General features: G+C 48.3%; 1 protein-coding gene across 5 annotated transcripts in view; it reads left to right on the top strand.

Annotated features, from left to right (window-relative positions):
- LOC119388329 (protein Mo25) overlaps nucleotides 1–26367 on the top strand; it is a 211655-nt gene that overhangs the window by 37403 nt on the left and 147885 nt on the right. For 2 of the 5 annotated variants that reach the window (XM_037656033.2, XM_037656036.2), the window contains exon 2: nucleotides 16868–16921. The exons of 2 other annotated variants lie outside the window; for them this stretch is intronic. The gene's annotated coding sequence lies outside the window, so the exon portion shown is untranslated. Of the gene's footprint in view, nucleotides 1–16867; nucleotides 16922–17480; nucleotides 17503–26367 lie in introns of those variants that run through there. One more of the 5 variants, XM_049413911.1, reaches the window with a different exon arrangement.

Here is a 26367-nt window from a genome sequence, read left to right as displayed (position 1 = left end):
CCGGTGGTACCTTGCGCCGCTGACAGTCAATGCATGTTCGCACGTAATGTTTCACCTCCACTGCTATTCTTGGCCAGTAGTATTTTTCTTTGATACGTGTTAATGTTCTTGTGAAACCGAGGTGGCCCGACGTGGCTTCGTCATGACAGGCTTGCAAAATTTCTTTGCGGAGGATTTCCGGAACTACCAGCAGATAGCTTTTGCCTGTTGATGAGAAATTCCTCTTATAGAGAATTCCGTTACGCAAGCAGAATGCTGATAAATTTCTCGAAAACACTCTCGGCGCATTCGTGGCTCGTCCATTCAAGAAGTCTATTAGTGAGTTGAGCTCCGGATCGTCTTGCTGTTGCCGGGAGATGACAGCCGCATCGACAACTCCTAAAAAACCTGCGCATTCATCATCCTCTGGGCTCGGTGGTTTAATCGGTGATCTTGACAGGCAATCGGCATCTAAGTGCTGCCTTCCCGACTTGTAGACTACGGTCATGTCGTACTCCTGAAGCCGTAAGCTCCAGCGTGCCAAACGTCCAGACGGGTCTTTCATGTTGGTCAACCAACACAGCGAGTGGTGGTCGCTTACCACTTGGAACGCGCGGCCATATAAATACGGGCGAAACTTTGCAACTGCCCAAACGACAGCCAGACACTCCTTCTCAGTTGTTGAGTAGTTGGACTCAGCACGGGACAAGGTTCTGCTAGCGTAGGCAACTACTCTCTCCGCACCATCTTGGCACTGAACAAGAACAGCGCCGAGGCCCACATTGCTGGCGTCTGTATGGATGGCTGTTGGTGCATCCTCATCGAAGTGAGCGAGTACGGGCGGAGTTTGTAGACGCTGCCGCAACTCGTTGAACGACGCTTCTTGCTCTTCGCCCCATACAAACGCAACATCATCCCTTGTGAGGCGGGTGAGTGGAGAGGCGATGTGTGCAAAGTCCGCTATAAATCGCCGGTAATAGGCACAAAGACCCAGGAAACGTCGGACCGCCTTCTTATCTACAGGCCTTGCGAACTTGGCGACGGCTGCAGTTTTATCTGGGTCAGGCTTAACACCTTCCTGACTGACCACATGCCCCAGGAACTGAAGTTCTTCGAAGCCGAAGTGGCATTTTTCTGGTTTCAATGTGAGTCCTGCGGACCGTATGGCTTGGAGGACAGACCGCAGCCGTTTTAGGTGTTCTTCAAACGTGGCTGAAAAAACAATCACGTCGTCAAGGTACACAAGACACGTTTTCCATTTCAGACCGGAGAGAACGGTATCCATGAGCCTTTGAAACGTGGCTGGGGCCGAGCATAAACCGAAAGGGAGGACTTTGAATTCATAAAGCCCGTCAGGCGTCACGAATGCGGTCTTTTCTCGGTCACGCTCATCTACTTCTATTTGCCAGTAACCACTTTTAAGGTCCATTGACGAGAAGTAGCGCGCATGCCGTAGCCTGTCCAAAGAGTCGTCGATCCGTGGCAGCGGATAAACATCTTTCTTCGTAACGCTGTTGAGCTTACGATAATCAATGCAGAAACGCAAGCTGCCATCTTTCTTTTTCACGAGTACCACCGGTGATGCCCAAGGGCTTTTTGATGGTTGGATCACATCATCCTCTAGCATCTTCTTGACCTGCTGCTGTATGACCTCACGTTCTTTCTGAGCGACGCGATATGGGTTCTGTCGGATGGGTCTTGCTGTCTCTTCCGTGATTATACGGTGTTTAGTCAGCGGCGTTTGACCCACTCGTGACGTCGAGGAAAAGCAGTCCTTGAACCGGCCAAGGAGTTCCATAAGACGACATCTTTCAGTGGGCGTTAACCTTGGGCCGATGTCGACATCTGGTGCCTGCGGTGCTGTACAAGCCGTTGCTTCCCCTTGCATAGCAAGGCAGTCGTAAGAGTAGTCGAGTTCCTCGAGGTATGCCACAGCAGTGCCTTTACCAATGTGCCGGCGCTCGTTCGTAAAATTGGTAAGTAGCACCTCCGTACGGCCATCAACTAAGCTGACGATGCCGCGAGCGATGGCAACGCCTTGACGGAAGAGAAGGGCAGTTACACGTTCGGCTATGGCGTCTTCATTACACTTCACGCTGCAACTGACGGAAACAAGACTACATGACAGCGGCGGCACGCAGACGTCTTCGTCTACCACACGTAACGCCCTGGGGTCTTGGTCTGCGTCCGAGGTCACGGGATTGTCAGAGGCAATGTTATCACGCCTTCACGTATGTTGACAACGGCGCCGTACTCCCTTAAGAAGTCCATTCCTAGTATCAGAGGTTTGCAGCACTCCGGTAGGATCACGAATGAGGCTACAAAAGCTCTATTCCCGATCGTGAGTCTTGCTGTACATTTGCCTGAAGGCGTCATTACCTGGCCTCCAGCATTTCGAATATAAGGGCCCGTCCATTCCGTTCTGACTTTCTTGAGTTCGCCTGCCAGTCGCTCACTTATAATAGAAAAGTCTGCGCCAGTATCGACTAAGGCCGTCACTTCAAGCCCATCAATTGTCACGGTGAGGTCGGCAGTCACAGTTTTCTCGGCGTAATCTTCTTGTTCGTCGTTCTCATGTTTCGGCAACAATGGGGGATTTTCGGCAATTCGAGGACCTGCAACCTTCCCCCCAGAGGTCGCTGCTTTCAGTTTCCCCGCCGTGGGCTGGGAGACCGACCTCTAACGGCGTCAGCAAAACTACGGCGGCTCGGTGAAGCAAAACGAGCCGGGGATGGTGAGCGCGTCCGGAAGGTAGCGGAGCTCTCCTGCCGGCCAGCCAGGTCGTCGTCGATGGGGGCGCGGCTTTCACAAAACTGTCGGCGCGTAGCGGCAGGTGCACTTCCGCGGTATCCAGCTGGACGATGGGGGCAAAAACGGTAAATGTGCCCTGGCTCTCCAGAATTGTAGCACAGTGGCCGACGATCCGCAGTGCGCCATATATCCGTCTTACGCAGTTGAGGTCGCCTTATGGGATCCTGCTGGGCCCAGGCTGCAACAGGTGGCGGTTGGCGGTACTGCGGCGCGGGCATGGGCAACGGTCGACGAACAGCGTCTGCATAGCTGTATGCGTCCGGCTGGTACGATGGTGCTGGAGCCAAGGGACGACGTACAGCGTCACCGTAGCTATATGCGTTAGGCTGGTACGACTCATCAGGGTATTGCTCGGGAGAGGCAAACGCTTGCCGAAGTTCCTGGCGGACGACTTCAGCGACGGAGGCGACCGTGAACTCCTGCTGCTGCGGCGCTTGCGACGGCGATGTGCACCTTGCGTTCTCCTTCGCAATCTCCTCGCGCACGATCTGTCGAATGAGTAAGCGTAGAGAGCACTCATCGGTCGCAGTGAGTGCTGCGGCACCTGCAGGTGCACCGGTGGTTCGGCGATCGCATTGATGGTACCGTTGCTGCAGCGCCCGCTCTATTGCGGTGGCTTCCCTGATAAACTCGTCGACTGTTGTCGGCGGATTGCGCACGAGACCAACAAACAGCTGTTCTCTGACGCCCCTCATGAGATGGCTTAGCTTCTTAGCCTCGGACATGTTGGGGTCAGCGCGGTGGAACAAACGCACCATATCCTCGGCAAACATGGCGACGCCTTCATGTAGCTGTTGGATGCGTGACTCAAGAAGGCGTTGTGCGTTTTCACGTCGGTCTGTGTTGCCGAAGGTATCGCGTAACCGACGGCAAAACTCGTCCCATGTTGTCAGAGTTGCCTCGCGGTTTATGAACCACGTCCTTCGCACCGTCTTCAAGGGCAAAGTATACGTGGAAGAGCTTCTCGTCGGGGCTCCAGTGGTTCGACTTCGCTACCCGTTCAAACTCCTCAAGCCAGTCTTCCGCATCTTCGTTCGGGCGGCCGTGAAATGGTTCGGGAATCCGAAGATTCTGAACCGTTACCTGCGTAGGGCTCCTTGAAAACGCCATTTCTTGAGCAGGGGTGGCTGTCGGCAGCGGGGGTCCTTGTAAAAGGCCAAATTCTGGTCTCAGACCTTGCAGGCGACGGCTTGAGCGGTGTACAGGCGTCTCCACGCGTGGCGGTCTCGTGGGGCTGGATGCAGGGCTGCTCACAGGAGTACCGATCATGAGGCGATGGTACCCAGCACCTCCACCAGTGTCGCGGGTTATAAAACACAGGGGCTTTATTCAGAAAGGCGTACGGCGTGTCGTACTCCAAGATAGCGCTGAAGGCGTGCAGCAGCCAAGAACGTCTTCTTTTTCAGTCTTTCCCGCTGCGCCTCTCGAGCGCACCGGCTGTCTTCCTTGTCGTCGCCAGCGTATAGTATGGACGCGGCAATATTTTGTGACAGGGGCGTAGCCACGTTAGGGCCCACCCGGGCCCGTGCCCCCCCCCCCCCCCCGAAATTTTTTTTTTGCCATAGCATACAGAGCAGAAAATGACACTCGACCACATCTGCCTGCTCGTCCCCACTACAGATCAAGGAGGTGCCCCCCCCCCGAAAAAAATTTCTGCGTACGCCCCTGTTTTGTGAACGCATTTTTCAAATCAAACGGCCGCTGCGGCTGCGGGGAAGTGGCGCACCTTGATGCTGTCATCGCCTTCGGAGCGGTGAAGTGGGAGAGAATCCGGCTAAAGCGGGGGACAGACGGTCCGATTTTCCATGCGATCCGACGGCCGACGCCGCGGTGGGGGAGAGGGAATGGTGGCTGTACGATGCTATGAAATGTCACCATTCCGGTTTCCCTCCGCCGTGTCGGACGTCGAATCGCATGAAAAATCGTACCGTCTGTCTCGCCCTTAATGCGTGGCATGCGGGAACCGCGAACCACGACACATCGTATCGCGCAATGTGTCAGGATGTTCTGGGAGTACGCGGTGTAGTTTCTGTAATCTTTCTCGCGCGTGCTGTGCGTTAGCGCCCGATATGGTGTTTTTGTTATCGCCGCGTGTCAAGTAACAAACCATGATTAGTTGTAGAAGCGGTAGCAGTAGATGTAACGAGCTTGAGTTATCTTGCAAGCGATCGCGATCGCGCAGGAAGCGGATGCCTTCGACATAGGCGTGCGCAGGGGGTGGGGGGCAAGGGGGCGAGAAAGGGGGGCACAAAGTCAGCCCTATACATTGTAGGGGGGGCGAGAAGAGGGGCGCAAAGGCAGCCGCATACATTGACATAATAGGGAGGGGGGCGCTGCGACGAACCTTCGCCCCCCTGAAGGGGAACCCTGCGCACGCTTATGGCCTTCGACAAAGCTCGTATCTGGCAAGCCACCCCGATCGGCGAGAAAAAAGACGCTTGTTGGCTGTTATCGGAGAGCTCACTCGCTCTGATCCCGAGCTTCAAAGATGCTATTTAGGACTCCGTGAAGAATGTAATAAATTTCCAGGCGAGAGCTAGCGTAACTAACGGGCCCATTCACAGCAAGTGAAAGCTTTTTTATTTCTTTTTTTCCCGATGAGGGCACTGCTGAAACAAGTTTTAGGCAGTCGACTGAAATTTTTTGGGGCTGCAGCTGGCAATTACCAGCCACACCACGTGGGTGTTTGCTACAAAGCCGAATTACAAAACTTTTCAGAGCCATGGCATAGCGGCGACCGAAATTCGCGACACCGGCACCGGTCCCAAATGCTCGATTCGGCGCGCGATGTCGGAAAGCAGTAACGTTTCCACCATAATCGGATGTGCCGTAATTCAGGCTGTTGCCGTGCTTTCATGCGATCTTAGCCCGCAGCTATATTGCTTTTTTTGTGCGATAGCAATTATATAGACACTCCGACGCGAATTTTTTGCCTTCGCCATGATCTTCCCTATCAAGTCCAAATCGCGATTACATCACCCCGCGCGTCGTATGATCTATGTGCGAGTGAAAGTGCGCGAGCGCTGCCGATGAACGGGGCTTAAGCAGAGAAGAAACGAGCCGACCGTCTCATTCGCGCGATGGGCACATGTAGATGGGAGCCGGCGCGTTGGGAAAATGGGGGGGGGGGCTGCGTGAGTCCGACAGGAAGTGCGTACTTTCTACCAGCGGGCGTGGTCGCGTGCGCCGCGGTACCTTTAGTGGGGATCAGCAGACGGCTCATACCTTTGTAGGTGTTGTGCTCTAATTGCAAAACTTTCGTTGAAGTCATAGCAGTGGTGGATACCAAGGGGGGGGGGAGCGGTAGCGGCGATCGCCCCGCCCCCTCCCCTAAGCCAGCCCCCGCCCCTTCCCTTCAGTGCCTGTCGTCCACCTCCTTTGTCAGGCTGCCTGTTGAGTTTGCCCCCCTTGTCAGGTTGCTTTGCCTGCCACTGCCCAAAAGGGGTCTTGTCCCTGCTCTCTACCTCTCTCATGGCTCTACCCTTTCCTGTTTCCCTATGCACATTTCCAATGAAGGCTTCTTAGGCACCGCCATAATCCCCTCTGGGCTGTTGTAAATATGCGTGACCCACCAAAATGTACTGCTGAGCGTTGGCTTCAGCCTTTGTATCCCCCCCCCTCCATTATGTACCTAAATCCGTCCCTGAGCCATAGATCATAGATAGGGCACTTCTCTTAGTGCAGCGGCTGCGTTTCCTGAAGGAGCGAGCTGCTAGCCTATATTCATATAAAATTCCTCTTTGTTGCTATCGGATTTACTATTTTGCTCTCGCGGTGAAACTGACTCTTTTTTTCTAACGTGGGATGGTTTTCAGTGTTGTGCGTTCGTGGAGAGCAAATAGTTCGGTTGGGCAACATGATAGCAAAGGCGTTGCATTGCTCTGGGCAACGCGCGAGGATTTGACAACAACCCGCAGCAGCAGAACAAGCGCAATTCCACAGTGCATTAAACCCGCATTTGTTTCGTCTTTACATGTGACACTCTGGCAAGGCATCTAACTGTGATTGCTGCATCTCAGGCTCACGCAAAAAATAAAAAAAAAGTTTTTTTCATGTTGTCATATTAGTCGAGCATTCTTGTGGCCTTTTCAGTTTAAGATTAATCCTTCAGTAACTATGCCTTGCATGACAGGTCGAATTTCAGTTTAACGAAGTTTCGATATAACGAAGTGAGTTGCGGCTTTTACCAACTTCGCTATATTGAGGTTTATCTGTTCTATGTACTATTCAAATGGGAGTAAGTCGTTTTCATTTTCTAAAATGTGTATTAGAAAGTGACATCACCGAGCGATAGGGTCTCTACCCATCTTGACATGAAACAAACTTCTGTTTCACTCAGGGAATTTCAGCAAAAACACTCAGGGAAAACCTGGAAAACTCAGGGAATTTAGAAATGTCAACTCGGTAGACACCCTGGTTAATTGAGCTATCTCCGTCTCTATCTTAATGGGCGTTTTGCCGCCAGCCTCCGCGTTTGGTGCTCGTTTTTCTTTGACCGCATCTGCAAAGCTCACCGATTCAGCGGTCTTGGTGTCCCCCGTTGGGGTCCCTCTGGGAGTGCGACTGCGGGCCCGGCGTTTCTGATGCTGCTGGGGGCCCGGGGTGCGGCTCCAGGACCGGGAGCGGCTTGACTGCGGGTCCTGGATCTTGAGCGGGGCTTGCCGGCGGGACCGGTGGTGGCAGCGGCCTCCGCCTCCTCGGCGGCCCTCCGTCGTTCCCATTGCCTCTTCGTCACGACGTAGGGGGTCTTGTACCTTGCGCAGCAGTTGCGATCCGCCGTCATGTGTGTGCCCCCGCACAGCTTGCATCGGGGGGAGCACTGGTGGTCGGGGCCTGGGTTAGGGGCGTCACAACCGCGGCACACTTTGTCCTGAGGGTTCGGGCACACGTCCATGCGGTGACCAAGTCTTCCGCAGCAGTGACACATATCGATTTGCTTGCGATACAGGACGCAGCGAAGAAGGGCGCCGCCGTACCTGACGTAGGTGGGCACTCGCGGTCCTTCAAATGCCACTATGACGGTCGTGGTGTTACTGAGCCGTTTGGCTGCCAGGGCTTGAGGGTTGCGTGCGTGAACGATGTTGGTGTGAGTTGACTTGGCGTCCTCCTCCAACGGGATACCCTTGATTATTCCCTTCACTGTGTAGTCAGGGGCCGTCTCGTAGGCACTAACCTCGTGGCAGCGGTCGCCGACGGTGATGGCTTGTAACTGTCTGTACTTAGCGGCGTGAGTAGCGTGGGGTGTACTCACGACTATGATGTTTTGGTGGTTGTTGGAGCACACCGTGTCCTCTCCAGCTTCATATGCAGGTACGTTGGCCGTCCGGTAAATGGCCGATGCGAGGCGCATGGTTCCGGTGGTGGCCACGTCGAGGCCTCCTCGGGGTCGTACCACGATCTTGAAATCGCTTCGTGGGAGTAGTGGCATTTTGCTGTTCCTGATAACTTGCTGCCTGACGTTACGCTGTTGTTGACGTGAACGCTGTCGGTTGCCGTCCGCTCCCTCGCTGGTGCGGGAGTGGGCTCCGGTCTGGTTGTTGCTCAGCGCGTTCGCACGGTTAGCTTGGGTCTTGGGTCCTGGGTCCGATGGTGCACCAACCGGCGCCCTCCAGAAACTCTTCAGGGGAGATATCCTCCCCGTTCACTTGGACTTCCATCGTTGATGGGCGAAGCGGGCGCCCCCGTCAGAGAAAGCGCTCGGCGCGTCTCCTCGGGTGGCTGGCTAGCGTTGCGCCGAGCCGGTCGAGCGCGGGTCAAAAACCTCTCGAATTCGGCAAAAAAGTCGTTTCCCACCTTGAATTGTGGTGTCAGTAGAATCCTGGTGACTTTCTGCATGCGTTGGTGTAAAATTCATAGGGTGAATAACCGAAAATCACTGGGAAATCGTTCTTGGAAGACGGAGCCGACGTGAGATGCGTCCGCTCCCTTCGGCGACCAGCGCGTTCCTCTTTTACATGCCGAAACCACGGCATTATTACGAGGCACACCGTGGTGAGGGCTTCGGATTAATTTCGGCCGCCTGGGGTTCCTTAACGTGCACCTAAACCTAAGTAAGCCGATGTTGCTGCATTTCGCTCCCGTCGAAATGCAGCTGCCGTATGCGGGAATTGAACCCATGGCCTCATTCTTAGCAGCGCAACACCTTGGCCTGCTAAGCGATCACGGCATGTTGCATGCATGGCCAGTGTAAATGCTCAGTGCAAACATATATAGCTTAATTCTGTTTACAGTGAGCCGCGACAGGAAGTGTACCGTAATCAGTTGAATAAAACACTTGTAGTACTCACGGTACGGTATTTAAAACTGTGGTGTATTAAACCCACATGCTTCGCTGCTGTTTATTTGTTGTAGCTTCGATTCACAAACACACTTCCCTTTCAAACGAGCACGATCATAGCATTTCTCCCCGTAATAGTTCATAATACTGTGTACGACACATTGCTTCAAGGTGACAAGACCACGAAAGCATCGCGGCGAACTGCCACAATCCACTCTTGAGGCCTCTGCCCCTCGCACTGCTTGCATTGGAAACTGTAGAATTTGACGGGCAGTTTTCGGCTCTTCGTCATTTTTAAACTTTTGTGACAGTTCACGATGCAGCAGGACTGCATGCTTGCTTACGAGTACGATGAAGAAGCGGCACACGTAGCGGGGAAAATTCGAGATAAAAGCCCCGGGGAGCACATTCTCCATGCGCGCAGTGGGAAAACCAAGCAAGCGCAACGCATATAAGCTACCAGAGTTTTCCCCTCTCTCCGCTGGGGCGGCGGATGGCGCTGCACAAACTTGAGCGTGGGAGGCCTATAGTTGATACAACTTAAAAAGCCGGGAGAGGCCATGCCCAGACGACCGAAGCACGACAGCCGATCGCCTCCACATCTAAAGAAATAGTCCCGCTCATGCATGCGCTGATGTTCACCGAAGGCAGAGCCACCGGCCGTCCCACTCATGACGTCAGTTCCGAGTGCGCACCCATTGGTGCAGGCTTGTGTTCATCCACCTTTGAGAAGGAAAGGCCGCTGACTTCTAAAGTTTTATCCGGCTATAGATTGCGCTCCAGCGTGCCAGCCTGGACCCTTCCGGCAATGGTTGCAGGGTGTTTTCTTCCATAGGTTTCGTGCCGCATATGCCAACGTCCATCTGATAGATGGAGCATAAAACGTAATTCATTGGAAAACGTCGCCTGTCGCCACTCGGTGGACGTCCAGTTGTAGTACTGGCATGCAAATTCGAGCCTTCGTCGCCGATGAACAGCAGTCAGCATAGGCGCGTCAACCAGCCGTCTGCTGCGGAGGCCCAGACGCAGCAACGTTCACTGAACAGTAGTTTTGGGAGACACTGTTAATAGCCAGTTGGTTCATCTGGGTGGTCAGTTGCACAATGGTAGCACGTCTCTTCGCCCAAATGCATCTCCGCAGCCGTCATTGACCTATGTCATCTATGGTCCGTGGTGCACCACATTTGCCACGTCGCTGATTTTCAACAGTCCCATTTTGTCATGCACGGTACACTTTTACCATGGCGGCACGCATAGGTCGGCGAAAAGATTGGAGCTCGCCAGGGCTTAAAGTCTCCCTTCATTGGAGGGGGGGCCCTCATAAAGCGACAATATATATATATATATATATATATATATATATATATATATATATATATATATCGAAGATCGAAGAAAAGATCGCCTAGCAGCGATCTTTTCGCCGCTAAACCGATGCTGCTGTGGCCTCAGCGGCTCTGCAACGCGCAGATCGAGGGTTGTTGGAATGCCGTGCGCACTGGCATAGGCAGAAATTTTTTTCGGGTGGACACCCCCTTGATCCGACATGGAGTCCAGCCAGGTAAGTGTGGTCGAGTGTCATTTTGTGCTCTGTATCCCATGGCAGAAAAAATTCCGGGGGGGGGGGGGTGCCACCCCCTGGCTACGCCACTGGCTGTGCGAGCTGGCATACCGAAGAGTAAACGCAGGATTTCTAGATATATCGGTCAAGATCCACTTTCGCGGTCGTATTATCCAATTTAGGGCAAAAATGAGGTCGTATTAAACGCATGAAAATTCATTATTTCCAAGGGATGTTGGTCGGGAATAAAACAAAGACGTATTAGGCTGAAAAACGTATTATGCAGAATCTTATCAACGAGATTTCAGTCCACTGTATATATATATATATGCTGTAGATTAAGCGTTAAGGGAGGTGTTTGCGATGATCACAGTGCAGTGAAGCCAACTGTCTCTAGAACTGAACAAATGCTTATGAATGCTATACAAATACATATATTATTTATTCAACGTGTCGATCCAATCAAGTATTAAATGAAATTATTTTGGGAACGATTTTTCAGAAATAACTTGGGATGTACATAATTAAAGATACGTGAGCTCAAAGTAAGTAACATTAGTTGACTCACTGGATTCAGAAGGTCAGGCACGACAATGCTATATATTTTATTTTCCCTACCACTTGCCTAATAATGTAGGCAAAATACACACGACTTTCCAATTACAGCAGACTTGTGATGCACAACTAAGCAAATGGAAATTAAGTGGCAAACTAAAGAGACCAAGGTGAGCCTGATTCACGAGCAGGTAGCTTCACACTCAGGTGCCTCCTGAAACAGTATGCTGTGCCAAGACGCTCTGTCGAGCAGGGTGGTTACCAGTGGTTTCAGGAGGCGTTACCCGTGGTGTTCAGTGTCTCAGTGAATTGCATTCAGCAGTACGACGATACCTGTATTTCTTATTTTGCTGACACCCCGTCAACCAAACATTCGCGATTAAATCATTATTCGGAAAATTGCAGAGTATAATTTCCCCACACAAAGCACTATATACTGCCAAAAAATTCAACTTCAGCACTTGTCAAATGGGTGCTGCAGTGCCACCGTCGGGCTGCCGAGGGGGAGCCGGGCCCCTCCTTAAATAATGGAGGGGGGGGGGCGGGCCCCCCCGGGCCCCCCTGACTTTAAGCCCTGGAGCTCACTCACTCAACAAATATATTTTGCTCTGAGGGCTCACTTGGACTAAGACTCACCAAAATTTTCCTCAACCGGACTCACTCAGACTCACTAAACTTTTTCTCAACCGGACTCACTCAGACTCGCGGCTTGACCCGAGCCTGAGTTAGTTGACTCATGAGGCCGTTGGCCTAAAGTTAGCATTTTCGATGATGGTGTCAATCCTCTTTACGCCAATATCTGACATAATCAGTGGGCCACGATGCGCCTTTTGATCTTGTACCTTCAAATATGAGTTTTCAGTGGTTTCAGTCCAGTACGGACATTTTTATGAAATACACGACTCACACGAGATATTTTTATGAAGAACTTCCCATGAAAGAGTTTGCTGGGGAGGTCATGGCACCTCTTCGCCGAACTCACACCTCTGATCAATAAATATTGAGGTGGCGCATGAATGCTAGTGTGCTGAGATATGTGTGAATAATCTTTAGTACAAATGCAAGCCGATATAAGGCTGATAGTAATGCTGAAGATGAGTAGATGGGACCATAAGTCGGCAAAAGAAGGTGGAGCTCACTCGGACTCAAACTCACCAAAATATTACTCACCCAGCTCACTCAGACTCATGGCTCAATCTGAGGCTGAGTGAGTCGACTCGTGAGTGAGTTTGCCAACCTGTGGCAGCACGCGAACAGTTCACAAACTGAGCCATTTTGTCAATGATCATGCCCTGTTGGATGTCTGATAAATCGCTCCATTTTTGCATTACGCCAACGATTGCAATGTTTTCCAAAGCCCTCACGCACCCTTTATATACGCTCAACTTCACTGTGCTGCCACCTGCCTTCTGTGATTGGTTATTTAACGTCGACGTCGAAAGTACGTGGTGGTCACATTAATGTGACTCGACTTTGTATGAAAAGAATGCTCTCAAAAATAGTTTTTGTTTTCTTCCTTTCGGTTGCTTATACATATTTCTAAAAGTACCTGAGGTGCACACGGTTCACTATAATTTTTATCTAGGTTAGTGTATTTACAACAAAGGATATAAATTTTGCTTTTGCCCTCTATTTCTCTTGATGTGGCAAGGTGCTACTATGCTGAAGACAGGTGCTACGTATCCAGAAGGGTGTACGATTGGCTTTGTTGTTAAGGCATGCTTTAAATTTCAATAGAGAGCGCAATAAAAACAAACCTTTCCACCACAGACCCTCGGCGCATTACAATCTGAAATAAATGCGATTTCATTCATTCATTGAGTAAAAACAAATTGAAGAGAGTGTTCTGTTCTCTGTCTCATCTATTTTTATTGGGCTCCCTACCGAAACTGAACTCGTGCCGCAAATCACTTTCCTTGCTACAATATTATCTTCTGCAAAACGCTGTTGATGGTCCCCATTGTATTTGCAGAGAAAAATGGGTACAGTATACCACTGCCAAACAAACATTCATCGTGCTCAGTATGTCTGCTTAGCTATTACCACCATGAGCCCCCCCCCCCCCCTTTTTACAAGAAATTATCGTATGTTAAAGTATAATTGTTAGCGAAGCATGCACCAACAAAGTGTAGATATTTGCCACTTCAAACGCCTTGCTGTCGATTCTGTGTTCTGGCCGGGCCGGGTAGGTGAATTTTTGCTCAGGCTTCGGGCGGAGCCGGGGTCTTGCTTTGAGTCACTGGGCCAGGTTTGGGTGGGTAAACCTAAAACGAGTTCCGGGCCTGGGCTGGGCCCGGGCTGCAAATCACAGCCTGTGCAGTGCTCTAGTTTCTATCTACGTATCTACCTATCAAGCTGCCTACGTCTTCGTGATCACCTCCTTAAAGGGACACTAAAGGCAAATAACAGTTTATGTCAGTGTGAAAGCTCACTGTATGACAACGTCTAAAATGGCAATATTATCAACAGCAGTGCCCTACTTACCAAGAAGTTAAGCTAAATGTATGACGCGATGAGCGCCACGAGTGGCACATTTTGAAAATGATCCCGATGACGTGAGAGAGTTCGGCTACAATTACTCGTAATCAAACTAGCTGCAACAAAAAAGAACTTTCCGTGCTTCAAGATACATAATAAAATGCTGCTTGTTCATTTCTGTTTGATTCATGGAAAAAAGAACCTCTTTGGCGTTGCCATGGGGAACGGCGCGCGTGGTTCAAAGGTTCCGTTTTCGCCGAACTGCGCTTCACCCGGCACCCTGCTTCGCTCACGCGGTCGCCTCTCAGTGGTAGTTTCGGTATTGCGTACTGCCGCGTGTGTTTTGCGCGCTCGTGAAAGTCGCTCTGACAGAAAGTTCGACAAAATTGTAACAAAATGTCGCATGCATGTGATCTTGCCGGATGCCCGAATAGCGCATGCCGCCAGTACACGCCGCCGTGCAGTAAAGGCAGGCAACATTGGGCACGGCAGCAGTGACGCAAGAAACACCGCTTTCTGGTGGGTGATTTCAAGTGCGCTAACGCGATGCGGACCACTATTATGTGATTTTACTTCAAAATAAGTACTTCCTTGGCATAAAAGTAGCACTACGAGGTTTCTGGACTGCTATTTCAACAATCAGCATCGTCTTAATATTTGCCTTTAATGTCCCTTTTACTTGGCCTAGACCAAAATTGGCATGGGAGGGTAAAAGGATTTGACGAATATGACTGTCTGGTTATGACATGAATAATGTGAAAATCCTGTTGCATACGTCGTCAAACCCTTTCCTCTAGACACGTGTGGCCCATACCCATATACCAAGGGCCGCGGTTTACAGGTATGCACCACAGGTGATTGACATATTATATCTACCCAGGAACGGCGAGAACAGACATTGGTCATTCAAATTTGAGAACGTTAAGAAAAACCGACATCGGCAGCATTGACCCGGCAAATGCAAAGAATAAAAATTAGGATCCCAGCAGGTATCAAACCCAAGCATTCTGCCTGGCAGTTGGGTATTCTACCTCAGAGCCACGCCAGGTCTGAAAACTGCTTTGGAAAAAGGCCCTATGCAGGTGTACGCTGCAATGTCAATTGTGGTTGTAGTGCTAGCTATCTAATTTTACAGCAAAGCAATAAACACTACATATGTACTCACAAGCATCATGTCGGGTTAACGTCAATTATGGTCCCATTGTTGGCGCCGCTTTAATAGCAGTCTAATAAACATTACATTTGTATTCCTATGATTCAGCAAGTTATGTTCAAGCATTGCTCGACTCCAGAGGAATACGCTAACAAAAGTTACGTGTGATATTCACATCATTACACTGTAGCGTGCACTTCATTTTGACAAAACTGACGTCTGTGTTCTAGCGTAATTGGTGATGTTATGTCAGACGATAAGTTGCCCCTTAAATGCCAATGTTGTTGATGTGCCTGGTAAGCCCATGATGTGCACACTACTACACTTACAAAGACACGTCGATCCACCTCATGAAGCTTGGCTGTGTTTCGCTGTCCCGTACTTCGCGCTGTTCTGCCATAATGCCAGATAACCAGTTTTCCAAGCAGGCGTACTAATCAGGGAGCATCCCCAAAATCATGGAAAACCTGGAAAAGTCAGGGGAACATTAAATTAGTGGACACATGGCAGAATTTTCAATAATGTGGCCTTCCGTTTGTCTTGCGTCAGTTTAACTCGGTGGAGGCAAAACTTTGCGAGCACAGCCTCCACCCAAGCGGTATTTCTCGATAGGTGCATGTGGCTATGAGTATGTTGTTCAAGTGGGGCACGACTCTTTCCAGTCCCTTCTTGTCCATAGCAGACTGAAACATTGTCGGGCCGTCTAAAATACTGTATGGCATGCTCAAACAATTAAACAAGGCAAGGTGTGCGTTAATAGAAAGCAGCTGAGAATCTTCATGCACAGGAAGTAGTTGTGCCATGGTTAAAGGGGCCCTGCAACACTTTTCCACGTAACCATCGAATGGCTTCATTAAAGAAGTGCCCACCAATTTTTTTCACATCTATCAAATAGAGGCACTGAATTTGCTTGTTTAACTTTATTATGAGTGCATTAACTGCTTTGCCATTCTTCTTAATGCAAACCTTTGCTAAATGCCCTGCGTTCTTGCACATTGTGCCTTACAATATTTGTATTCACTCGCTTCGTGCTTATCACCACATCGACAGCACCTTCCAGCAGGACGAAAACTTGTGGTTTGCGTCGTGAGCGGGGTATCTTGCCAACCCCGTGGATGGCTTTGTCCACCTGCAAATTTGCTTGAGACTGTCGGAAACTTTTTGACTTTTTTTTTTTTTGCCTAGTTTCAAGCTGTATCCAAGTTGAGTTCTTTCTTCTTGAGCAGTGTCACTTGAACCCCAGAAAATTCTCCCATCTGCACTGAGCAGCCGTGTGTCCTAGTTATGGGGCAACACCAAGACTGACTCTGTTTGTAGCTGGTGCTGGTAGTTGAACCTTGTCAGCTGTTGCTTGGATAGCGGGTGCATAGTGCTCGTTCAGTCAGGTGGCAAAAGAGGAAGCTTACATATGTAGTTTAAAAGCGGGCTGGGTTCTCAAGCAAGCTGGAGGGAATTTGTGAAGCAGTAAACCTTTCAACACAGGAAAACGAAGGGAGTGTAACATGGCTTGCAGTTTATCCCATGCACCCAAACTTTGTTTATTGGATTCATGTGGCCACCAATGTGTAGGTCTGGCTGGACTGTGCCTGAGGCTAAGAGAATATCATAGTTCACTGACTGCGGCTGATAGCACTATTGTGCTATTTAGAGATTGGGAAAAGCTATCACGTACACAGTTTACCGCATAAGAAAGAAAAAAAAAATAGATTACCTTTATGCCTTATTTTTTTGATAATGCCACCGTGTTTCGCTAATCATCCCTGACGCATATTTTCTCTGAAAGCGGGGCCTTGCTATAATTTTTACAATTTGCAAAGATGCTAGTATATGTGCCAAGGGCTTGGTTTTGGTTAAGTGATGCTTTGCTATATATGAGTGTTCACTGTAGCTACCATGAAGCTGTATAAGGTCTCCCAACATTTCATTTTATTCATTGTTGTTGGAGAACGTGGCACTGCTGCTGCTAGGACTAGAGCGATATGACTCCTAAGTAGTAACAGTCTCCACAAAGCATGCTGTTCATGCATGTCCCTGCCTTTGTGCTTTCCTGCAGCCTTCTAACCTTGGCTCCTTCCTGCTGCACCTGGTGGCCTCTAAATGAAGCAGGGTACCCTCAACTTCTTTCACTTGCCACACATTGATTCATTTAACAACATAACAGCCTTTTTGAAATGGTTGAGTTTGAGGTCATTTTCTACTGAGGTAAAGCTCAAGGGGCATTCTGACATGTACGCAACAAAATTTGGCAGCATTAAAGGGAGTACAATGTGACATGAAGTGCATGTCAAGTGTTATGTATTGCTTTGAGGAAAAATTTAGATGCCTAAGCACCACTAGAAGAAAGAGAAGCACAGGAAAAGAGCTGACGTTGCTGCAGCCTTGAGGACATACTGAATTGTGCACGAATATTCGGTTAACTGAATGCCATAGTTCACTGAAAGGCTTTGTAATTGTTGTGGCTGCCAATTTGAGACAGTGAACGTAGTTGCTGGCAGTTTCTGAAGCGTTGGTCTCGTGAAGCACACTTTTTCCAAGTAACTGAGGCATTCTCATTCTTGTCAAGTAACATATAAATTCATGCTCCCTTAGGTGAGATCTCCCTGGAACTCTGGAGATGTTCATAAACATTGGTCACTTCCTGCTCGCAGTGGTTGAGAAGAGGTGCCAGAGAAACAACGAAAATTGATGGTGTGTCCTATTTAAGAAATCGTTGGCATTGGCCTGTTTGTCTGATGACTCGGGTGGTGCCGAATTATCGTGGTGTTCAGCAGTGCAGGATTCACCCCAGTCTGACTTCTTCAGAATCTGTTATTTGATTACTCTGTCACCTTGTGAAAAGGGATGTAGTCAGGGTGTCGGAACGAAATGTTTTTTGTTTCGGTTTTAGTTTCGTTCCACCGCAAAAAGTTCCATTCCGTTTCTCTTCCATAACGAAAAAAAAAAATGTTCCGTAACGGTTTGCAACGGTTTTTTTTTTTTTTGTATGCAAAAATTTGAAGTTAAGGTAATCATAAAAAACAGGGGATTTGTGATGTAGTTACTTGCCCTCCTCTAAAGAAAGTGGGACAAGGGTAAAACACGTTTCTTCAGAGGAGCGGAAGTAACTGTACCACGAATTCCTACCAACTAGCACAAACCACAATTAATTTCAAAGTCATAGTATTTATTTTCTCAAAAGACAAATACAAATTTTTTTTAGTGGGCTCAATGCTTTGTGTCAAGGGAGTGAGCACAATCTCAGAAGCAGCACGTCACTGAGTGTACTCTCTGATGTACGAGACCGCTGTTCTGATAAGATCGCCAGGCCTGCGCGGAACACGCAGCACAGTCACAGTGAAAGCTGGAAGAGCGGACTTTGTAGAGCCCGTTGTAAAGCCTCTTGGGCAACTAATACAAGTACACATGCAAGGTTGTAACCCACTACGCCATAAATCATTGTAATTTTTCTGAAGTAGCGAAGTTCCCACTATGCCATTTTTCACCATTCTTCGAAGAATCATGGTACCCGCTACACATCTGTAAGGCACTATGTGCACTTTGTGCTGTGGCTGATGATGATGAAGAATTATGGCTGAGCACTTTGCAGTGGGTGGGAAGCAGTGTTGTGGAATGGGCGCCTCCATTCTATTCCAATTCCATTCCGGGGAATTAGAACTTGCTGCAGTTCCATTCCTTTCAATTCCTCGGAATGAAAAAACTTAGCCCATTCTCACTCCAGAAATGGCCGGGCAGTTTAATTCCATTCATGTAATTCCTCAGCGTAGGAAAGGCACCTTGATAGTTTTATCGAGCTTAGAATGAACGCCCCATAAAGCTGATGTCATCAGATGCATGAATAACTGCAAAAGTACGCAAAACACGTTACCAAGGTCGAGGGATAGTATAATAGAATGCGTTGCTGGGCCAGTTGGTGCATTGTCTGAAAATTAAAGCAGAGCGCAAAAAAGACAGGACACAAGAGACAAGAACCCGGGACGGGCGCTCACTATCAACTGATTTTATTACGGAAGAATTGGGGGAAAATATACAGAGCGTACGTCACAAGCACGCCTTCACGCACATCGCAAAGCTAATCATCACGAAATCTATTGCATAATGCGGCAAAGCAATTGGAATTTCACGCTCCCGCAAGCACACTGACATCTGGCTGGCGCAATCTGCGCCCTTCATTTTCATGTACGCCTCCAACAATTCGCGAGCAACTGTTTCTCTGCTGCGTCTCAGCACCTTCAAACTAGCAAACAAAGGCACACAGCCACACAGTGTGCAGGACGATGCGCGCCCTTATCATTTGTGAGCTTCATCTCATGCTCACGGGCCCGTTGGTTGACACACCTGCCCGTTTGGCAGGTGTGTCAACCAACGGACCAGTGAGCTGGAGTTGATGCTCACAAATGATAAGGGCGTGCATCTTCCTGCACACTGTGCAGTGTGTGGCTGTGTGCCTTTGTTTGCTGGTTTGAAGGTGCTGGGATGCAGCAGAGAAACGGTTGCTCGCGAACTGTTGGAGATGTTCTACATGAAAATTAAGGACGCAGATTGCGTCAACCAGATGTCAGTGTGTTTGTGGGAGCAGGAAATTCCAATTGCTTTGCCGCAATATGCAGTAGATTTTGTGATGATTAGCTTTACGATGTCTGCGCAAACGCGTTTGTGATGTACGCTCTGTATATTTTCCCCAAATTATTTCGTAATAAAATCAATTGGTAGTGAGCGCCCGTCCCGTGTTCTTGTCTCTTGTGTCCCGTCTTTCTTGCGCTCTGCTTTTATTTTCAGATGAAAATAGTAGCTTGGTGACATCTCTCGTGCAGTATACAACCGCCCTATTAATTACCATAAGGGCAGCACTCCCGCTACTTATAGTATTTGCATGGTCAGCATGTTTGAACAAATGGTGATGTTTTAATAATATTTAAGCTGAAATGTGTTACTGCTAAAATGATGACATAGCGTATTTTTATGCTGACAAAAGTAGTATTCAAGAAGACTAAGCAGTTTTGCCACGCATCTGGAGCGGTCGTGAATATGGAGAAAACCAAGATTTGGTTAACCCATATATGCCCAGTGTCCTACATATAGGACGCTTCTTTGGTGCACTCTAACATCGCTATTTCTTTACCTAATGACTAGCGCCACCTACAACTGTAAAGCAGGTCTCATTCTCAACGTGTGCAAGCCTAGACATTGCTGGCTTTTCATGCTGCCACGTGCCGACCGCTTTCTCTGGTCAAGTGCGTGCTTTGTGTGAAAGACGTCATGGAGAGGAAGAAGTGCACGTCATATGTCGACCGATTTCTCCGGGCAAACGCATGCGTTGTGTAAAATATGTGATGGAGAGGAAGGAGTGCAATGTCGGTGTGCAATTGAAATGTTTCAAGGCTTACCACACCCGCACCTAGCACCTCTAATGCCCAGCATCCCATATGTATAGGACGGCTTGAAAAACAGTGTTACGTTTACCTGGCAGTAAATAAAAAACTTGTGCTTTCTTTTGAGGGTAGAAGTACACTTTTTGTGAAAAAAAAATATTTGTTTTGTCATTTTTTCTGAGTTTGGGCATATATGGGTTAATGGGGAACAAAGCCCGTATTCAATGCCTTTGCATTGAATACGGAACACTGGGCCACACTTCTCGTCAGCACTCACGCTTGTCAAGCGCGCCTCGCAAGCATGTTTGGGCTGAGGAGAACTTTCTGTGTTCACCTGTGCACAGGCATGCAATGTCTTCCTTGTCGCAAAGGTTATTTACGTGTGTCAGGTACTAAAGTGCTCGTGAGATAAAGATCAGGCTGTGCATAGTATTCGCCACTTTCGTGAGGGGGGGGGGGTAGTCAGTGGGAACCAACGCGCAGGGGTAATTTGTTTCTTCCTTCAGTATCTGCGGGGATAATGCATTTGTTTGTACACTAACTTATGCCTCGGTTTGTAGTAGGTGCGTTGCTTATAAATGTACCGTGCTTGCAAGCAGCCAAGCCATTTTAAAAATAATGCTTTATTGTTAAATTCGAGGCTCTAACTTACTAATGTTTGAAAAACAGCACGTAGACGAAAACGTGCTCTATTTTCAGAAAAAGACGTAATTTCATTCCCATTCCATTCCGTGCAAAGGCGCTTAATTCCATTCCCATTTCATTCCTCCAAGCATTGTCTCCATTCTTTTCCGAGGTCGCGAAAATGTGGAATGATTCTGGAGTCATTCCAGTTCTGGAGTGGCAACTCCGCAACACTGGTGGGAAGCAATAAACAGCACAGTTTTTGCGTTATTAGCATTGTGTGATGACTGGTTGTTATTTTACTCTTATGCCACGCTATAATACATATGTTAAAGGGACACTAAAGAGCAAAACGATCTTTCTCGCATTAGTAAAGTAGTCTTTCATGATACCAAAAACACCACGCTTTCTGCGCGAAGACGCTTAATAAGCGAGAAAATGCGCAAAAAGAAAATACAGGTGGCGACGCCATTGTGGAATTCCTGCACCATTTGCCGTGAAGTCACATGTTTTTGACTGCGCCTGCTTGGGCCTACGTAGTTCCTAATCAGTTAAATCGAAGTACATTGTCCTCTGAGGGGGCCAGAGACTTGTCTTAGCGAGTTTGTGGAAATTTCGTCGAGCCAGTGGCGCCAAAATACGTTAAATGCTCTTTGAAGTCTTTTACGTCACAAATTACAAAGTTCGGCGCAAAATTTAAAAATGAAACTTTGAACTCCTCTAATCTGGTTTTCTCCTCTAATAATAAACCTGTGGTGGTGAAATAAACTACACAAGAGTTCTCCGAGCACACTTTATCAATCTAAACCAATTCATTGTTTCTCTTTAGTGTCGCTTTAAGATGATTCCTTGCCCGACATGACGCCTGTATGGAGTATTTTTGCAAAGGAGTTAAAAGCACCAGCGTGGCACTGTGGTGGAAGACCCGACTGCCACGCAGAGGGCGTGGGTTAAAATCTCATCCGACCCTAGAAATTAGTTTCTCACTTAATTTTTTATTATTTCACGCAATAGCGGTCACGGAGACCGGCGGCGGTGGACAATTATGGCGCCAAAATCAGCTGTTGTGATCTCATAAGAGCTTTCGCTGTAGCAAACTTTAGCGCTGACAATGCCTCCTCCACTTTGGCCTGCGTGACAGGCGTGCAAAAGTCCACTTGCGTTAATATAAACTATAAACATCCCTGCTTGCCACTGTTTTTGTTTTTCGATCAATTTCAGCATACCTTTGCTTTGGAATTCCTGCCTGAGGTACGCGCTAATACTGTACCTTGACACATGCTCACATTGCATGATGTCAGTTCTTCCGGATTGCGAAGTTTTCTCGTGAACCTGAAAAATGATTGAAAAAATTTCGCTTTCACTCCAGAATGAAATAATAGATAAAGTTTCGGTTATGTTTTCGTTCCAGTCAAAAATATCGTTTTTTTTTTTCGTTTTTTTTGTTTTCGGTTCGCGTTCCATTCCGACACACTGGATGTAGTACATCATTTAGTGTTTGCTGGCCCGGTAAAATAAGTTGTTATTATTGTAGTTGTGTGAACTGTTAGTGTTAACAATATAAGAATCTTGCAAATTGACAGCCTCGACCCCTCAGGGGAAGATGGAAGCTTGAAGAGACGAAAAATCCTTGGAACGCGGGGTGAGCCAGCGTTTCAAGGATTGTTCAAGGAGCGTTTCAAGCGGTCTTGTCTTCTTCAAGGCCCCTCACCAGAGCCCCCACTTCACAGTAAAGAGAGAGACGAATGCCCCCCATTGTGCGAGACGTTTTCATATACACCCTGCAAACCTGTTCCCGTGTGACGTCAATAGTACTCGTGCAGGAGGCAAAACATCGCACGGAGTCTGAGCAACTAGTTAATTCATCATGGTGGTGTGCTGCCAACTCAGATGAATGCTTACTTTAAAAATGTGAATATATGTTCAAGGCCACGTTTGCAACTAATACTTGGTCACATAAGCAGTATGGGAGACAAGCGCCAGATCAGTGACACGCTGAAAGAGGGCACCTGGCGGTGAGACTGCATAACTCAGCCGCTCATCCAGACAAACTGCCGCCGTGTGCCGTGGGGAGGGCATGTGCATGCGCCACCGTTCCCATACGTCTCTTTGGTACAAACAGCTCGAGCAGCCATGGCGCCAGTCATACTGTGCTCTAGTTTCGAAAAAGGTAACTTTGCCTGAAGGATACTTTTGCAGGAAAGCACTCAAAAACACAGAATTTTCGCAAAGTGGACAACGTCTGTGCATACGGCATTGAAGAGACGATGGCGTGTCATTATGGTGACTCCCTCGTCGTCATTTTCTGGCTACGTGCTGAGATTTGTTTCCATCTGCGCAAGCTGACAAGCCAACACCATGCTGCCCACTTTTGCATTAAAGAAAAGGGGGCAAGGTGGAGCTGCATCAATTTTTCCTTAAGGCACTTTGGGCACTTTAGCAGTCCGCGGTATGCACGTGTACGCTAATCAAGTAAACCTTCATGGTAGCATAACACGTAGGGTGTTGCACTGCTAAGCATGAGGGTGTGGGTTCGCATTTTGATGGGGGTGAAATTTAAAGAACAGCCATGTACTTAATGTGCGCATTAAGGAACCCCCAGGTGGTCAAAATTAATAGTCCTTCACTACAGCATGCCTCATAATCATATCTTGTTCGGCACGTAAAACCCCACCAGTTATTTAAGCTGATCAAACAGGTTATTTCTAAGCAGACACAGGCAAGTGAAAAAAAACAAAAATGTGTTGATGGATAAAAATTCACAGGTTACTTACCACCGCAGCCAATACTGTAGTAAACTTTACCACATCGGCTGACTCCAGAAAGCTAAGCTTCGAGGAGTCCGCTGCTTTATTCGTAACAAGAACCTATCCTGAAAGAACGGGAACTGTCCGAGGGGCTCGTTTTCTGTATTATACACAATAATGAAACAGACAGTTAAGCCAAGGAAAGCATACGGGACATTATTTGCAGTTTCTCAAAGGAGTGGTGACAGAAAATTTGTGAACCTGTTTTCTGCTCTTAATCAGTGGCTACTGACTCGTTAATAGCGGCAACGAAACTCATTTGCCCCAGCGCAAGATGAATGTTTAATTATATGCTTGTATGTTACAACCGGGGGCAGTTTCAATTTCGAAGAGCACTCCGTGGCCCCAATACGTAGTCGGCCTACTCATTAACAAATACCATCAGGTGAACGCGAGAGCCAGTGACGTCACTGGCCATCTTCTGCCATGTTGTCAGCGCTGCTGTTTTGTCTGCTGTGTTGAGCGTTGTCAGTGCAGCGATGGGTGAAAGAGCTGGGAGGAGTGCAAAAATCAGTCAGAAAAGCTCGATTCACTTCGCGAATCTCGCCGGTGGCTGCGATTTGGTTCTTGTCGTCGTCAGTCCAACTGAGGCGACCTTTCCCGTGAGACTTGGAGCAGCCGCAGCATTAGACGTGCTGGAACATTTTCGCTTCGATCATTTGTAAAGTAGCACGTTGAGAAGTGATGATGGAAGCAGTGAAATCGCACAACATTGGCGCTCTGTAACAGTGTTTATGTGTAACATGCAAGTGACGTGACGTAGGGTTTACTAGCTCGCATTTAGACTGGGCAACGCTGCGTTCTCAAGGCATGCCAATCCCCCGTACGCACTTCGGAACGCCGAAGCAGTTATCTGTCCACTACGCAATGTGATTCTGGCAGTAGAGAGCTTTAGTTTCTCTTTAGGACTTCCTAACGTTTGCGGATACCTGATTACAGGAGCTGTTAACGGCTGCAGCAGTAGCAGCAGCCGTGGAGCCGGTAGCGACATCTTGTGCCGTTTTGTCCAACTACAATAATCTTTTTCTGTTTTCTCTGTCACGTTGCTGTTCTTTTCGCAAAAAAAAAAGCAATGAGAATACTGTGAGTTGCTAATTATCTCACTCCTAATGCTTTACACAGTCAGTAAGCGGGTAAGTTGCTGCAATGTTATTTTGTAGGTCTCTGGTCAGGCTATGCATCAAGTGTCGCCACCAGTGTTGTCCATCTCGTGCACGCCTCCGGTAACCCTGCCAGGACTCGAGACGTATGTTGTTTACAAAAAGGCCCCGCTTGATGACATCGTTGCTTTTTGTTTCTATTTCTGATTCAGCGCTTTCACGAACTTCAAAACTCAATTAAGATACTTTTTAGCTGTATTTGTGGCTGATATTGTACAGATGGCACCTACCATATGCACCCATTAGTGTGATGCAACAGTCAAATTGTGCCGGAATTTTTGTGTCACCACTCCTTTAACTGCAGTGTAATGATTCTCACTTAAATTGAAAGGAATTAAAGTGGATGAAAAATACCCTTTTCTTCAGTGAGATCCAAATCCACAACCTTCAAATTACACGTCCAGTGGTCTACCTGTAGAGAAGAAGAGTGGCGTTTGACCTACGACGGAGGCCACTGCCTTGTCCACTTTTTGTAGGATATTTATGTGTGCTTAACACCTGGGAGTGTTAGCTAGCACCACTTGTAGCTCAGGCAGCGAGTACTGTCTTTTGCTTTAAAGTGGAGTTGGGCAAAAATAAATGAAATATAAATGTCTGTAGCACCACGGCCGCTAAATAAAAGAAAGGGGCAGCCTGCCAAAACGGTCTTTTGCACCTGTGAGAGCGCTAGTTCTTGCTCCCACCACCGCAGCGCTGAACAACGGTAAAGGAAAACCACCCGCACAGGCAGCCAGCCGGCTGCGCGCATTCATTTGAGTGGTCAGTATAGGCCTCGTGCGCTCAGTTGATGGCACCACCGCTCTCAGAGTGCGCAGCACCAATGCGGCCGCTTAGCGCATTTTGTCCCTGTTCCCTTCCCTTCGCGTAGCTTAAAGTTTATGTGCGGTGAACGTCGATACGTGAAAATCACAATGCAAAACGAGCTCCGCTTGCTTTTTTGCTCCTATGGACGAATAGCAATTGTTCAGGAACAATTCAAACGAAGTAGTTCGCTTCGGCGTGGGGACTTGCAAGCCACTAATCACGTTTACTGCGTGAGATAAGAACTGCACAGTGCTATCGGTCCGTCGGAAATATTCGGAAAATGCATCGCACAAATAAAGAGCGAGGAGTACGACGTGCGTTAAGAAGCGAGTAAACTTTTTTCTTGGCATACGATAGAAAATACTTTTTATCGGAAGCCTCGCTCGTCGCTTGTCCTATATGACCGGCGCACATTATCAGAAAGCTGAGATAGTTGAAATGACATGTTAGCATCGATATAAAGATAGAGACCGCATGAAGTGCCGGTCTCTTAATTTTCTAGCGCTGTTAGTACGTCGAACACTTTGCTAAATTATATTTTTGAACATGTGCAACTCTTTTCGTCTAGGTCCTCCGATCAAAAGCCGATCCTAAGGCCCCTCAGCTCGACATTCGTGAACAGCCAACAAAGTAGGCACTGCAGATGACTGTTTTGCGTCGCGTCGCAATGGTTGCCACAAACTTTCGTTCGCGCTAACAATTATTAAAAGAAACAAGGGAACCAACAATGTGTTAAGATTACCTGGAGCAGTAGCGTAGCCAGAAATTTTTTTTCGCTGGGGGTACAAC

Source organism: Rhipicephalus sanguineus, chromosome 3, assembly GCF_013339695.2.
Source record: "Rhipicephalus sanguineus isolate Rsan-2018 chromosome 3, BIME_Rsan_1.4, whole genome shotgun sequence".
In the NCBI taxonomy this organism is placed as follows: Eukaryota; Metazoa; Arthropoda; class Arachnida; order Ixodida; family Ixodidae; genus Rhipicephalus; species Rhipicephalus sanguineus.
The sequence above is the reverse complement of the archived record's forward strand: the minus strand, read 5'-3'. Positions and strand labels throughout refer to the sequence as shown.